Source organism: Microtus pennsylvanicus, chromosome 2 (assembly GCF_037038515.1).
Source record: "Microtus pennsylvanicus isolate mMicPen1 chromosome 2, mMicPen1.hap1, whole genome shotgun sequence".
Classification (NCBI taxonomy): Eukaryota; Metazoa; Chordata; class Mammalia; order Rodentia; family Cricetidae; genus Microtus; species Microtus pennsylvanicus.
In genome coordinates this window covers 6,841,034-6,855,449 of record NC_134580.1, presented here as the reverse complement: position 1 = coordinate 6,855,449, position 14,416 = coordinate 6,841,034, and the positions used below count along the sequence as shown (strand labels likewise).

Here is a 14,416-nt window from a genome sequence, read left to right as displayed (position 1 = left end):
CTTTGAGTGGAAGGGATATGAAGCCCTTTCCCTCAAGCCTTCTGGGATTGCCTCAAGTGAGCAGTGATGGCTGAGTGCTTTTGGGGTTTAACTGACCCTTATGGCCAGCCTGTGGGTAGGGTTGTTTCTACCCAGGGACACAAAGAATGTGCAGGGCGAAGCTGGAGTGAGTGTGGGGGGGGCCTTTATGATGGTGGGGGTGGGGTGTTTAGACAGAGCTTTAAGAAAGTTCTTTTACAAAAAAGAAAAGAAAAAAAAAAGAAACAAGCCGGGAGGTGGTGGCACACGCCTTTAATTCCAGCACTTGGGAGGCAGAGGCAGGCGGATCTCTGAGTTTGCGGACAGCCTGGTCTACAAGTACTAGTTCCAGGACAGGCTCCAAAGGTACAGAGAAATCATGTCTCAAAAAGCAAACAAAAAAGCAACAACAATAACAAAAGAAGTCCAGATTCACAGGACAAGGAGACTAGAACATGATGAACTACGGGAAAACACAGATAACACACTAGAGGAAAGGGTGCCAGCACCAGGCTGAGGGCTTCTAGGGCGGATGCTTTCTCAAGACTCTCACACAGCCTGGACAGGCAGACATGGTAAGTGTGTTTAGTTTTAGTGGTGGTGGTGTGGTGGTGGTGGTAGTAGTGATGGTTGTTTTCCACCTTCATTAATTAAAATCAACGTGGCCTTGACAATTATTTAATCTCTCTCTGTTGTCTTCCTTTCTTCACATGGACACATAAGCTCACGTGACCCATGCTTGTCATGATGGCCAGCTTCATGTCCCCCACAGCCCCACACTCAGAAAGTGATGTGTTCCTCTTTAATATCCTGCCATCGCTATCTTGAAAAAACTTCAAAATTTTAAAAAAGAAATCATTGAGTTTTCATTATAAATTATGGAATTATAATTATAAATTATGAAATTTCCTTATAAATTATGTATTTATGTATGTATAAAAAGGCAGCCCTGTCTGGCAAAATCTTTGTTTGCAAATGCTATGTTTGGGATTAGAGATGGAGCTTGGTGAAGTGTTTGCCCAGCAAGCATGGAACCTTGGGCTTCATCCCCAGCACTTTATACACTGGGCACGATGGCTTTCACCTGTAATCTCAGCATTCAGGAAATAAACAAGAACTCGAAAGTTCAAGGTCATTCTCAGTTACATGGGCAATCAAAGTGCAGCTTGGGATATATGAGACCCTGTATTTAAAAGTTTTAAAAGTTAGGTCATATCATTATCTTAGAGTCAAGAATAACAAATCGGATTTAATATATTCTTGCACAAGGAGGCTAGTGACCTTAGAGGGGAAGGTAGGATAAGGACCAAGCACTTGCTCACAGAAAGCCTGAAGAACATTCAGGTCCTTTGAAAGAGCCTACAGAAAGAGATGGCAGGAAAAAAAGAGCATGAACAGTTGTAGAGGTGGGAGGAAAGCTGGCTATTTTGGGAAGTGAAGAAAGAGCGAATTCTCAGAGTAAAACATAGTGGTGAAGCCATGGAAACGGAACTGGGAAAGTCTCTTGGATCTTGGCCACGGAACAGGTTATAGATGAGCTTAGAGAAACTGGCTTCAGCAAAGTTAGGGAAAGCCAGGGTTAGAGAAGAAAGGAACAGCAGTGGAGGTGGAGAGGGTCACAAGGTTGTAACTAAGAAGCTGGGACAAGGACACAGAGGAAGGAAGTCTTTGAAGAGGAAAGCTGGGTCCCAGTTGGAATGCAAGAAAAGGGCACCAGAGGGCGTAACTTAGCCAGGAAGCGGCAAGACTTTTACAGATAGGGAAACAACAGGTTGGCTGAGAGTTGGGGCAGGGTGTGTGTATGGGGGGGGGGGGGGCTGGGGGATAGGTAGTCAACTATTCCAGTAGGGACTTACCTCTCCAGCTGCACTGTGAGTCCTCAGACCACCAAAGCATTATGGGCAAGAGCGTACTATCTAAGTCAGACTGCCTGGCTTCAGTTACTGCCTGTGGTAAACTAGAACCAGTTAGCCCTCCAGTGCCTCTGTTTTCCTATCTGGAAAATGAGAACTATCGTGGGGGGTGATTAACTGCTGTAATCCAAGCAAAGCCCTTGGTACAATGACTAACTCGCAGCATGTGTCAATGGCAAGGGTGTTATGAATAACTATATCTTCAGGTTCTCTGTGAACTACTCTGTGTCTAGAATTGGCCAACACACCCAAAGGGTTCACTGTCCACTTCTTGGCTGAGCAGCTTTTCAAGAAATGCAGTCATAAAACCTACAGGTGATTTGGAAGCTGCACGGCGTCTACCTTGAGGGCTTTTGTTGCATAATAGATGCTACCAGGCATGTAATAAATACCTCTGAACATGTCCTCTGTCACCCACACCCTCCAGCATGTTCCCCTCCCCCATTGCTCCTGCTTATTGGTTACCACACTCCCCGTGCTCTGGTAATCAGCCTCAGCTGTCAGCTGTCCCCTTGACTTTTGGATTAGGTTCCTTTACAGAGATCACCTCGTTGTTATGAGCTTTGAGAATTGGGAATGCTTTGCAAACTTTGCCAAATGTCTCAGAGCACTGAAAGGCCAAAGTATTGGAGAGTGTTTGCCTGTGCCGCAGAAGTCAGAACTGGAGTACATCCAGCTGGCCATAACTGTCCCAAGCCTGCGGGTCATTGCAGAATCATTTGCAAAAGTTCCTATTGGTTTGGATCTTGTCCAGGTTAAGGGCAGAGACCACAGCACAGTCTCTCAAGGGACATAAAGGAAGTCTGTTGCTTGGGGTGGCTGGGAATACTTTTGGTAGCCATCCAAGGAAACTATCACTCATTAAATCTGCCTTCTCCTCCAGCAGAAAGCCAACTTATAGAACACCATATACAAAGCTCCCAGAATAGTACAGGGCTCCAAGAACACAGTGCACGTGGCCAGCATGCAAATATGCAGGGCTAAGGATTCTTTTTGCTTTCAAATCTGGGTGGGTTGGAACAAACAAAAATTATTTTCTCCAAGTGGCATGCTGAGAGGAAATGAAGAGAACATAGAATATGCTAGCCTGGACTGCTTTTCTGGGCTCCAGTTGATTCCACAGCCACCAAAGCATGCTGGGAAGTCCTCTGGCAATAACAGTGAGCTCAGGAAACACCCTGGACCAATTCATTAACTCTACCTTTTCACCAGGCTCAGCAAGCCCAAAAATCCAGATATTGACTCCAGCAGGAATTTGAAACCCTCGTCTTCCATCATAAATATTTTACTGATTTACTGGCTTCCTTCCTCTCTGTATAGAAAGCGAGGACAAATTCTGGCCAGAGCTGTAGTTTGGAGAAATGAGGGGTCTCAGCACCCAGACTAGACTGCATCATATCCAGCTCTTTGCTCAAAGATAAATGATGTGTGCCTCTGTTCCTGAAAGACCACAGGAAGGCATGCTCCTCTGTGGGTGGATGGCTATAGGATATGATAGGATTATGGGAAGTGGTTTTTTTTCTTACTTTAAAACATTTCATATTGTGTAGAGCAAATGTTCCATTTATTCAGTGTTACTTTTCAGGCCTTTTTTTTTTTTTGAGACAAGAGTCTTACTATGCAGTCTAGGCTGTCCTTGAACTCTCTACCCTCCTGCCTCAGCCTTCCAAATGCTGGGATTACAGGTATGTGCCTTTATATTCAGCTTTTCAACCTTAATTCTATAATCAGAAAAAAAATCCTATTTAGAAATGGCAAAGACAAAGATTATAGGAAGAACAGACTTGGGCCACTCCCGAATGTTCCAACAGTTCTCTTTACCTTCACCCTCCCCAAGCAGATATAGTAGGTCACCACCTGTCACCAGTCTCTCCTGGCTAAGCACATTTTTCCTGTAGTTTTTTTTGTTCTGTTTTCTTTTTTCGAGACAGAGTTTTCTGTAGCTTTGGAGCCTGTCCTGTAACTCACTATGTGGACCAGGCTGGCCTCAAACTCACAGGGATGTGCCTGCCTCTGCCTCCCAAATGCTAGGATTAACGCTGTGTGCCATCATTGCCTGACTGTCCTGTAGTTCTTATAGATGTCACTTCTATCCTTCCAAGATTGGGTCCCCAATCCCTCTAGTGTTCTTTCAGGACACTGTATCACAGCACTACACTGTGTTTTCGTTATTCATCCTACAATGTTGAGGTCCCTGACAGCAAACAAGGTGTTTTTATCTGTGGAGCAATCCTTTGGCCTTAGGAAAGTTCTTAACAAACTCACTAAGTAATTTCTGAACAATCATTTATTGGGGGATCTTTTATAGACAGTTCAATATAAGAGACACAAAGATGAAAAATAAAACTATTTCAAGGAACTTGCAGCTGAGATTTGCCCAATAACTCATATAAAACCAAACATTATCTTGAAGGTTAAGACAGAGGTACAGGGGATGGCGAGAGCAGCTCAGTGGTTAAAAACATTTGCGGCGTTTGCAGAGGACCTGCTTTGACTCCCAGCACCAATGTTGGCAGCAGCTCACAGTGACCTCTAACTCCAGTACCAGGAGACCAGGAGTCCTCTTCTAAACTCCATGGGCAATGCACACATGATGGCATACTCTCACACAGATACAGATCTACATACATGTAAATGAATATTTTATTTACGTGTCTTAGTGTTTTGCCTGTAAATATCTGTACCCCACATGCATAAGTTACAAACAGTTGTGAGCTGCCATATGAGTGCTGAGAATTAAACCTGGGTCCTCTGGAAGAGCAGTCGGTGATCACAACCACCAAGCCATCTCTCCAGTCCCTAGAAGTAAATATTTTATTTTTGGTTTCTTGAGACAGGGTTTCTCTGTGTAACAGTCCTAACTGTCCTGGAACTCGCTCTGTAGACCAGGTTGACCTCACAGAGACCCGCCTGCCTCTGCCTCCCCCCCCCCCCCCCCGGCTAAGAAGTAAATATTTTCAAGTGATACAAAAACAATCAACTTGGAGGGCTTGGAAGGTTCTGAACCCTCGACATTTCTCATTCTGTTTTCTGGTTCCTAATCCCCATTTTGAATGCTAATATGAGCTTTGTGCATGGAGTTATCAGGTTCCTTGTCTTTAAGTCCTTTCTTAGAATTTGACTTATGATCTCCCTCCTGTCCTCGAATTATCCTAGGGAAACCTGCCATTTACTCTTAATTGATGTTTGTGAAATACCTTGTCTTCCTCTGCCGAAAGGCTGTTAAGTGTTGAGTTTATTACTGTGTTACATGGCTGTTTTATTGCTAAATAGTGCCAATGAGATTACACAACTGCTTGGATAGGGAAGGGAAACAAGGCCTATGATCCCCCTTCAGCTACAAGGGACAGGGATTTGGGATGGTAAAATGTTAATTACCTGAGAAGAAATGTGGGCCAGAGTCCATCAGTGTGCTCCTGGAGATCATTACAGTCTCGGAGGCTTGGGGCTGGCACTCTGCTAGTGAGTGGGTCCTAAGCATCCTGCCCTCCCCTGGTCGAAATGTGGATTTACTTCCATAAAAGCTGTCACAGAGAAAGAATCCCGTGGCCAGAAGCCAGGAGTACACGCATGGCTTGCTCGACATCAGCAACTCTGGAAGCTCTCCAGGAGTCAGAAGACTGCTCCATTTGCATGCAATCAATTATTTCTAAAGGGATTTATTCTGTATCTCACTCTAGACTTGATTTCTCATCATTTCCAGCTCTGGGATTATTTTTCCACAGGAACATGCTAAAGATGGTCGGCGATGGGTGTGAAGATTGCTTTGGCACATAAGAATGGTAAAAATCGTCATTTACAAAGCCAAAGAAACTGAAAATAGATTTACATGTACTTCTTGTCGGCAAATATTTATTGTTTAACTGAGAAGGGGAAGAATGGATCCTAGGAGAAGATGTCACGGAGAAAATGACAATCTCTCCAAAGTTAGAGTCTCCAATAATGTTTATGACAATCGTTCCATTGTTAGTCTCCATTAATGTTATTGTCAGAAACTGCATAAGGACCCTGGGTTCTGAAAGAAACAGTTTTATGATGTTGGGTTGACTATCAGGTACTATTCAGAGGCACTAACGCATAGCTAAACGAGTGAAGACTGTTGAGTCAGACAGGCCTAAGCATCAATGTATGGCCAAACAACTCCTTTCTAAATGAGTGACCTTGGGTACGTTTTTTAAACCTCCTTTGGCCTTGCTTTCTGTGAAAATTTGGGTGTAATCGGATAGTTTCTGTAAAGAATTCAGCACCGTTTTTGGCATAAAATACATCCGCAATAAATGATAGTAGTTATTACTGTCAACTACCAAGGACCAAAGACACCCACACCCCCTCAGCTAAACAGCAGGGCGGCGAACAACACCGAAGTGCCCAATAAGATGCCAGGAAAAAAAAACCCAAACAAACAGTGGAATCAAACCAATGGCATGGGCCCTTGTTGCTGGCCGCTTTCTGGCTGTTCCACCAATAGTTTAAGGATGTGGCTTCGGAGCGACATCCTGACAGTCCAATGACGCACAACCAACCCACTAGAGCACTTCGGAGGGGATAAATCAAGGAGCCGGCACGTATAGATTCCGTTATTAGTGCAGTCTCGAATGGAGGAAGGAGCTTACGAGAAACAGTGCCCGAGAGAGGCACTCATGAGCTAAAAAACGGAAAAGATGATGACTGCGCTGGGCGAGCTCGGCCGCCATCATGCTCTAGTTTCCCCTTCGTCTCTCTGGGTCGGCGACCGAGGAAGCGGCCTCTGGGATGCTGAGGGGGTGTGTCCCCTCATGATTGGCGCAGGCCGCTCAGCCAACCCCAGCTCGGCAAACGGGAAGCACTTAGCCAATGAGGGGAGGCGGCAGCGGCGAGGACTTAAGAGAGGCGGAACAGCAGTTTGACTGGCACGAAAGTTAGCCAGTGAACTGCAGAGGCATCCTGCCTGCGGCCAATGAGGTGTGGCTGTGGGCGGGCCCCCGAGTGTTTGTGTTGTGGTTTTGGGGGAGGGAGGCGGAGGGGAAAGTTTGTTTATTTTGTTTTTAGTTTCTGGGGTCCCCGAGCTTCGGGAAGGTGAAGCGAGCGACCGTGACACCCCTCGCCTTTCAGCCTCCCTGCGACATCGCCTCCACAGCTTGCGGAGAAGCGGAGACCGCGGTCACCGCTGGGCTTCACAGCGGAACGACGCACACTCAGAGCCGGCGCTGTTCAGCGGTGAGTGGGGACTGTGGGCCGCGCGGGCCTTCCTCTTCCTCGCGAGCCGCCGGGCCGCGCGGGGCCGCCCAGGGTGGGCGACCGAGAACGCCCTCGGGAGCGCGCGGCGCGGCGGGGCCCGGTGAGGCGCAGCGCGTGCGTGTCCTCCCGAACGCGCGCGACGGGAGCGAGCCGGGCCGCGGGAGGGGCTCGGGGAGGATGGGGCGGGAGCGAGCAGGGCCGGGGTGGGCCGCGGCGGGCCTCGGCGCCCGCCCCGGGCGCGCTGTGGGGGATCGCGACGTGTGTAGTGTAGACGCGAGGCGGGGGAGGGGTGTGTGAGGGACGCGCGGTCACGTCGGTCGCGGCGGCCCGGGCGTCCTGAGTAGCGGGGCAGGGACAGACCGGCGTCACGCGCCGGCAGGTGTGAGCCGAGGAAGGGCTTCCGGGTGGGCCAGCGGCTGTCCTACCGCTTCGCGTCGTCGCCTGAGCCCTCGGGACTGCGAGTCCCTTGGAGCTGAGTCTGCCTGGCGGTGGGGCGCAAGCATCCGGTGTCCCCGCGCGGCGGGTGTGCAGGCTTGTGTGCGGGACCTGATGGCGGGGTCCCATGGCCATCCCGCGAGAGCTGCGGAAAGGTCTGCGGGGCAAGGCGAAGCTCACTTTGGACGAAGAAACAAATGAGTGGCGGAGGGATGACAGGGTTGGAAACAGCCCTGGGGAAGATTTGCCACCTTCCGCTGCTCCAGCGCCCTTTAATTTCAAACTAACGGATTTCTTAGTCCACAATGGCCAACTATCTGCTCCAGCGAAATTCACAGCAGTGGCTAAGTACACCCAGTAACAGCAGCCTTGGACACAGGTCACCCATCTGGGACTTTTAGCTTCATGCTTTCTCATGTGTCTTTTGACTCAATGAGTAGAGTACCAACCAAAACGCCGTGAATAAAACATCATGAGTCTGTTCTTAACAGTTAAACACAGCAGCAAGCAAAAGTCGCACATCCTCGCCCTTTGTCAAGGTTTAATACTGTTTCTCTCCGTGTGTGAGAGTTCAGTTCTTGACCTTAAAACTGTATGTGTTTATGGCGGGTCGTAAAGAGAGAGAGGACGCGGTCAGTGGACGTTGTCTTGCACTGTGCAGTGCGAGGCATCGCTGTAGTAGGTGGGAGGGGTATCAGTGTAATTGGCCCTCCAGGTAGGCACATTGACCAGTATCCAGAATACAGGTGAGATGGTTCTGTCCCACTCGGGGTGCAGCGGTGAGGGTTGGGATGCCTGCGAGTGTTTTCCTGTTTTGTTTATTTGGTTTCTTGAGACAAGGTTTCACTGTGTAGCCTTGGCTGGCCTGGAACTGCTACGTAGACCAGGCTAGCCTGGAACACAGAGATCCCCGTGCCTCTGCCACCTGAGTGCTGGATTAAAGAGGCCTGGCTTAGATCTTTACCGTTTTTTAAGGGATGTCGTAACTTGATTATTTGAGCAGTAGTTTCTGATGGTACTTAAAAGAGTAAGGAAATGGTCTACGCTGAGTGTGTGTTAAACCATCATACCCTTGAAATCTTACCCTCAAATAGAAGTTCTTAAATGTTTTAAAATCAGAGCAATACTTTTGTTCTAATGTCAGAATTGGCTAACATTTGTTGCGTGCTTACAATGTTCCACCCTCTCTGTTACTTTTGAAATACTTACCTCAGGCGCAGGGGCAGACACTTTCATTGTTACAGGGATGAGGACATATGCAGCTAGGGTTAATCTTTGGTCTGTTTGGTTTTTATTTGTTTGTTTTTTGCTTGTTTTATTTTTGCCTCCTAAATTTTCCAGAGGGAGAAAGGCAAAAGGAGCACTGAGAAACAGAGAAAGATAGGAAAGGAGAATCCACTGGTAATATAAGGTTGCCTGTACCTGGCTTAAGAATTTAATGTTAAATTGAGACCATTCTTGTTTTAGAATTAAGCCTTAAAATTAACCTTAAAAAAATCAGAAATACATCTAACTTTTGATTTTTAATTGACATATTCATTGCATGTAGTACTTCGAAGCTCTTTTTTCTTTGATTTTTTTTTTTTTTAGAATTTATTTCCTTAGGTCTTGCTATGTGGTCTTACTGGCCTCGGACTCGTGCTCCTTCTGCCTCAACTTCCCCAGTGCCTGAATTACAGACCTTTAGCACCATGTCTCAAGAGCCAGTTCATGGTTCTCTCTCCCTTCTGCATGGTGTTGGTGGTTTGTTTGTTTGTTTTTTAAATTTCTCTTTCTATATCCCAGGATGCCCTGGAGTTCACTGTGTTGGCCAGGCTGGTCTTGAACTCTTGGCCACCGTCCTGCCTTAGCCTTCTGAATGCTGGGGTTTCAGGTGTAAGCCACCATGCCCAGCTTCTGAAGATCTTTTCTTCCAGTCTCTGTCCACTGATCCTTATTCCTGCTCAGGTCTCTGAGAGCTCCTGTTCATTTTTGTTGTTAGCAACTTGTGATTCAGGGCCATGTCTGTTTTGTTTGCCCCGTCACCAGAGCCTGTCCAAGTGTCAGGCATATAGCAGAGTCCTGGAAATAGTTCTTGGTTATGTTATGAATTTGGCTTTTACTCTTATGTTTATTGTTATAGCCTTGTCTGCCTACCTCCTCCTGGTAGTGTCTGGGATTTGATACCACTCTTTTTTTTTTTTTGAGATATGATTTCTCTTTGTAGCCCTGTAGACCTACTCACGCTGTAGACCAGGCTGGCCTCAAAGTCAGTGATCTGCCTGTCTCTTCTGCTTTAATCTGCTGGGATCAAAGGTGTGCACCACCACTGCCTGCTTAATGCCACTCTTAAGAGAACTTGCCACATAAAGTTAGATGTAAGAATCCTGTGTTGAGCTTGCTGAGTTAAGTGAGCATTGCATGCTGGAGGCTGGGTCAGTACTACACCTGTTGAGTGAGCATTGCATCCTGGTCCTTCAGCCTGGGTCAGCACTGCACCTGTTACTCTTCCCTTGTCTTAGCTGCTTTTGATTTCTTTCTCTCTTCAGCATGTTGCTTCTAGAGACCTCGTGTAGGTTCCAGCCTGCTTGCCCTTTGACATTTGCTGCCTTTGACATTGACAGCTGCCTCTAGTGTTTCACCCCTACACATTTCCCCCACACTAATCTTCCTGAAAGATTGCTCTATGTTTTCTGCTCCTTCCCAAATCCACCACAAACACTTAGATTGGAAATCCTCAATGGTGTTTGATTGCTTAAAGGGTTTAAGTGCTTTAGCCTGCTATTTACAGATCTTTGGACTAGTACTGTCCAATAGAAATAGAAAGCAAGCCACAGATGTAGACCACATATGTAATTTAAATTTTTCTAGTAGCCACATTAAAAAGTAACAAGAAAGGGTGAAATTGATTTTTGTAACATTTTATTCACTTTAAAACATCCAAAATCTTAGTATTTAAATATGTAATTACAAAAAAGAAAAGTTCAAAAAACTAGTACTGGGATATTTTAACAGTCTTTTTCATGTTTAATGTTTGAAACCTAGAATGTATTTTTCACTTATTACATCTCAATTCACATTAATCACATTTCAGGTACTCTGTAACCACTTGTTGTTAGTGGTTACCTCATTGAACAGAATAGATCTAAATTATGCCTTCAGCATTGCTATTCAGACCTAGGTAGTGCCAGCCACCGTACTTTGCATACCCAGTTCCCCTCACCTAGAAACAGCTTCATTATCTAAACATGCTAAATTTCCTTGCTGAGAAACACAGGGGAACATGAGAACTCTAGACTTTAATTCTTAACATCTCTAGTTGTGCACATGTGTACAGATGTGTATTTAAATGTATGTAGTATGTACCTACCTAGTCCAGAAGAGAGCACTGGAGCTGGGAGCTAGACACAGGTGGCTGTGAACTATCCATGTGGATGCTGGGATCTGAACTCTGGGAAGGCTGTAAGTGCCTTAATCTTTCAGCCATCTTTCCAGCCCCTTATATGGAAGTTTTTAACATTATTGTTTTTCTTTTTTTGAGATGAGGTCTCTTTTGTTGTCCAGGCTGGCCTGGAACCCCTGGGCTCAAATGATTCTTCTTCCTCAGCCTGCAGCATAGCTAGTACTACACATAATACATCACCATATCCAATTTAATGTCTTCTTTTCATACTATTTTTTAGAATACAACTGTTTATAACCAATTTGTGTTGTAATCACAGGTGATAAGGCACAAGCACTGACTCATGATTACTTGATGAATTAGAACCAGTGCCAGCAGCACATAGCCTCCCTCTTTTCATCCCTGTGTACCTGCTGAGTAACAGCATGATTGCCCTGGACGGTGTGTGTTGACATCTTCCCCCCTTACATGTCTTGAGAACCGAGCTTTGCCTTCCTCATTTTTGTTCCTGACCTGGTGTGTGCTAGAAAATCTATTTATTTTGAACAAATGCCACCTTATTAATTTATTATTATTTTTAGACAGAGTGTCTCTGTGTAGACCTGGATATTCTAGAACTCTATGTAGACCAGGCTGGCCTCAGGCTTACAGAGATCCACCTGCTTCAACCTGAGTGCTGGAATTAAAGGTGTGCACCACTATACCTGGTCTACATGTACTTTTTAAGTCTCTCTAGCTAGGTAGTAGTTAATAGTGTGTCCTTTGAAGATAACAGATTATGAATTGTGAAAGATCATATGGATTTTGAGGGCGGAGCTAAGGATTGTTGAACCTGGGGCTTTGTAAATGCTGAGCACTCGCATTCTACCATTAAGCTAAATCTCCAGCTCTCTGCCATGCTTTTATATTTCTCCTTCTTTAAGTGTATACTTGTGTCTCCCGCCCCACTGAAGTATTACTGACATTCTGAAAGCTAAGATATTTAATGTATACAACTTGGTATATTTGAAGTAGATTTGCTTTTTTTTTTTTTAAAGTAACTTTATATTGCGCATGGTAATGGATGCCTTTAATCCCATCACTCAGGAGACAGGCAAACAGATCTTCTGTAAGTTTGAGGCCAGCCTGGTCTAAATAGTGAGTTCTAGAACATTGGAATATACAGTACTCAAAAAATTAAATTAAAAATAACTCGGCTGGGAATAGGGGCTCACACCTTTAATCCCAGTACTTGGGAGGCAGAGACAGGTGAATCTCTGAATTCACCAAGTTCCAGGATAACAGGATTACATGGAGAAACCTTGTCTTGAAAAACCATAAACAAAACCAAAACAAAAAACTGTGCAGGACTGGGGAGATGGCTCATTTAGTAAGGTACCTGCTTTACAAACATAAGGACCTGAGTTTGGATCCCCAGAACCCATGTAAAAAATTGGGCTTGACTGTGCATGCTTGTAACGCCAGCCTTGGAGAGAGATTGAGAAGAGGGATCACTGGTTATTGGCCAACCAGCCAGGTTCACTGAATCAGTAAGCTTCAGGTTCAGCAGAGACCCTATCAGAAAAAACAAGGGTGGACAAGACAGGAAAGGTGCCTGACAGTGGCCTTAGGCTTACACATGTGCTCATGTGCTGTGTATACTCGCACGGCTGCATACACACACGTCACATGTTGATGTAGACTTGCACGTACTGTACATATATACCACACGAATACACAGTTCCCTCACACGAAATAATAAAACACACAAACAACTTTATAGATATTACAGTTTTCGTGTTGATCAGAAAGTTAGCAGGTGGGTGTGGTGTGTCTTAAATCCCAGCACTCATGAGGCAAAGGCAGGAGGATCTCTGAGTTCTAGGCTAGCTTAGTTTGCCTAGCAAGTTGCATTCCAGCCAGAGCAACATAGTGAAACCCTGTCTCAAAATGGATGAATGATAAAGTAGTAGTAGAGGTTCTTATTTTCATTCTCGTCTGGTGGTCTACACCTATAATCCCAGCACTCTGAGATACAGGCGGAAGGGTTACAAGTTGCTCTGGGCTTTATAAGGAGGCCTTGTCTAACTGCCCATCCTCCCCGCAAAAAAGATGTTTAACTTTCCTGAGACTTAGTTCCCTTGTGGTTTGTAAACTGGCTGTGAAAGCAATTTCAGAGACAGAGCTTCAGAGTAGTTCCGTGAGTATTGGCATCCATGCACATGCCTGTCCAGAGCCACAGCCAAGATACAAAGTCTAAACTAGAAGTCAGAAGTCCTGGGTTTGTTTGTGGTGCTGATACTTGCTTGAGTGCCAGCTAGGTTCCAAGCACAGAAATGTCTGAGAATTCAAAAACTAGAGTGAACGAAGTATAGAAAGTCTTTTAGAAGCCCCTTTCACGCAGAGGTGTGATTATTCTTCCGAGGAAGATTTCATTTCTCATTATGCTTTTATACTTTCTTTACCTGTTTATACCTTAGGGTATATCATACCATGTTTCTAGGTCTGTCTGTTCTACTAGAATGTAAGCTTTAAATTAAAAAATAAAGCTTATTGTGTGTTTTTGGGTATTCCTTTGCCGTAGCATTCGAGTGGAGGTCAGAGGACAACCTTGTAGAGTCAGTTCTTTCCTTCTGCCTTTATGTCTGTTCTAGGGATTGAACTCAGTTTGTTCAGCTTCTGCAGCATTTTTACCCACTGACTCATCATCCAGCCCAGTTTAAGCTTCCGAAGACCAAGACCATTTATCTCTGCGTTTCCAAGTCCACATTGCACTCTGCCTGCCATGTTATAGGCATTCAGAGATCTAGGAATGCCTCAAACAAATGATTTAGTTTGGGGGCTAGATAGTTGGTAGGGTGCTTGCCTAGCATACACAGAACTCTGGGTTTGATTCTTAGCACTTCCTAGAACCAGGTGTGGGGGCTGAAGAGATGTCACAGTGGTTAAGAGCACTGGTTGCTCTCCTAAAGGATCTGAGTTCAGTTTCCAGCACAAACATGGTGGCTCACAGTTGTGTGTAACTCCAGTTTCATAGGATCAAACATGACCTTCTTGCCTCTGCCGGCAATGCATATATATGTGCAACCCACACAGACATACACACAAATTTAAAAAAATTAAAAGTCTTGTATAATGGTTTATACTTGTAACCCTAGCAGCACACACATACTCACCCCGGATAAAGATTCCACCACTGAACAAAGTGTGGCTACTACCCAAATCCAGCTTGGTGAACCAATGGGTTTTATTGGGTTTATAGGGGCAGAAATGACTCAATAGCAACTGCATCACCAACACTCCCCGCCAGCATGGGTGACAGCTCACGAAAGGTGGAAAACCCGGAGCACACTGTACAGTTGGTCTAAACCTCTCCAGGCAGCTGAAAGTACTTTCCACTTTTCTCCCTCCCTCCTCCCCCCATTGTTACATGTATACCTTTTTGATATTGATGCATGTGGAAATCAGAGGA

General features: G+C 45.4%; 1 protein-coding gene across 7 annotated transcripts in view; it reads left to right on the top strand.

Moving 5' to 3' along the window:
- Nucleotides 1-6,884: 6,884 nt before the first annotated feature.
- Nucleotides 6,885-14,416, top strand: part of Tnrc6b (trinucleotide repeat containing adaptor 6B) — a 229,099-nt gene continuing 221,567 nt past the window's right edge. For 4 of the 7 annotated variants that reach the window (XM_075959832.1, XM_075959834.1, XM_075959840.1 and 1 more), the window contains exon 1: nt 6,886-7,127. The gene's annotated coding sequence lies outside the window, so the exon portion shown is untranslated. Of the gene's footprint in view, nt 7,128-14,416 lie in introns of all 7 variants that reach the window. The other 3 variants (XM_075959836.1, XM_075959837.1, XM_075959839.1) reach the window with 3 other exon arrangements.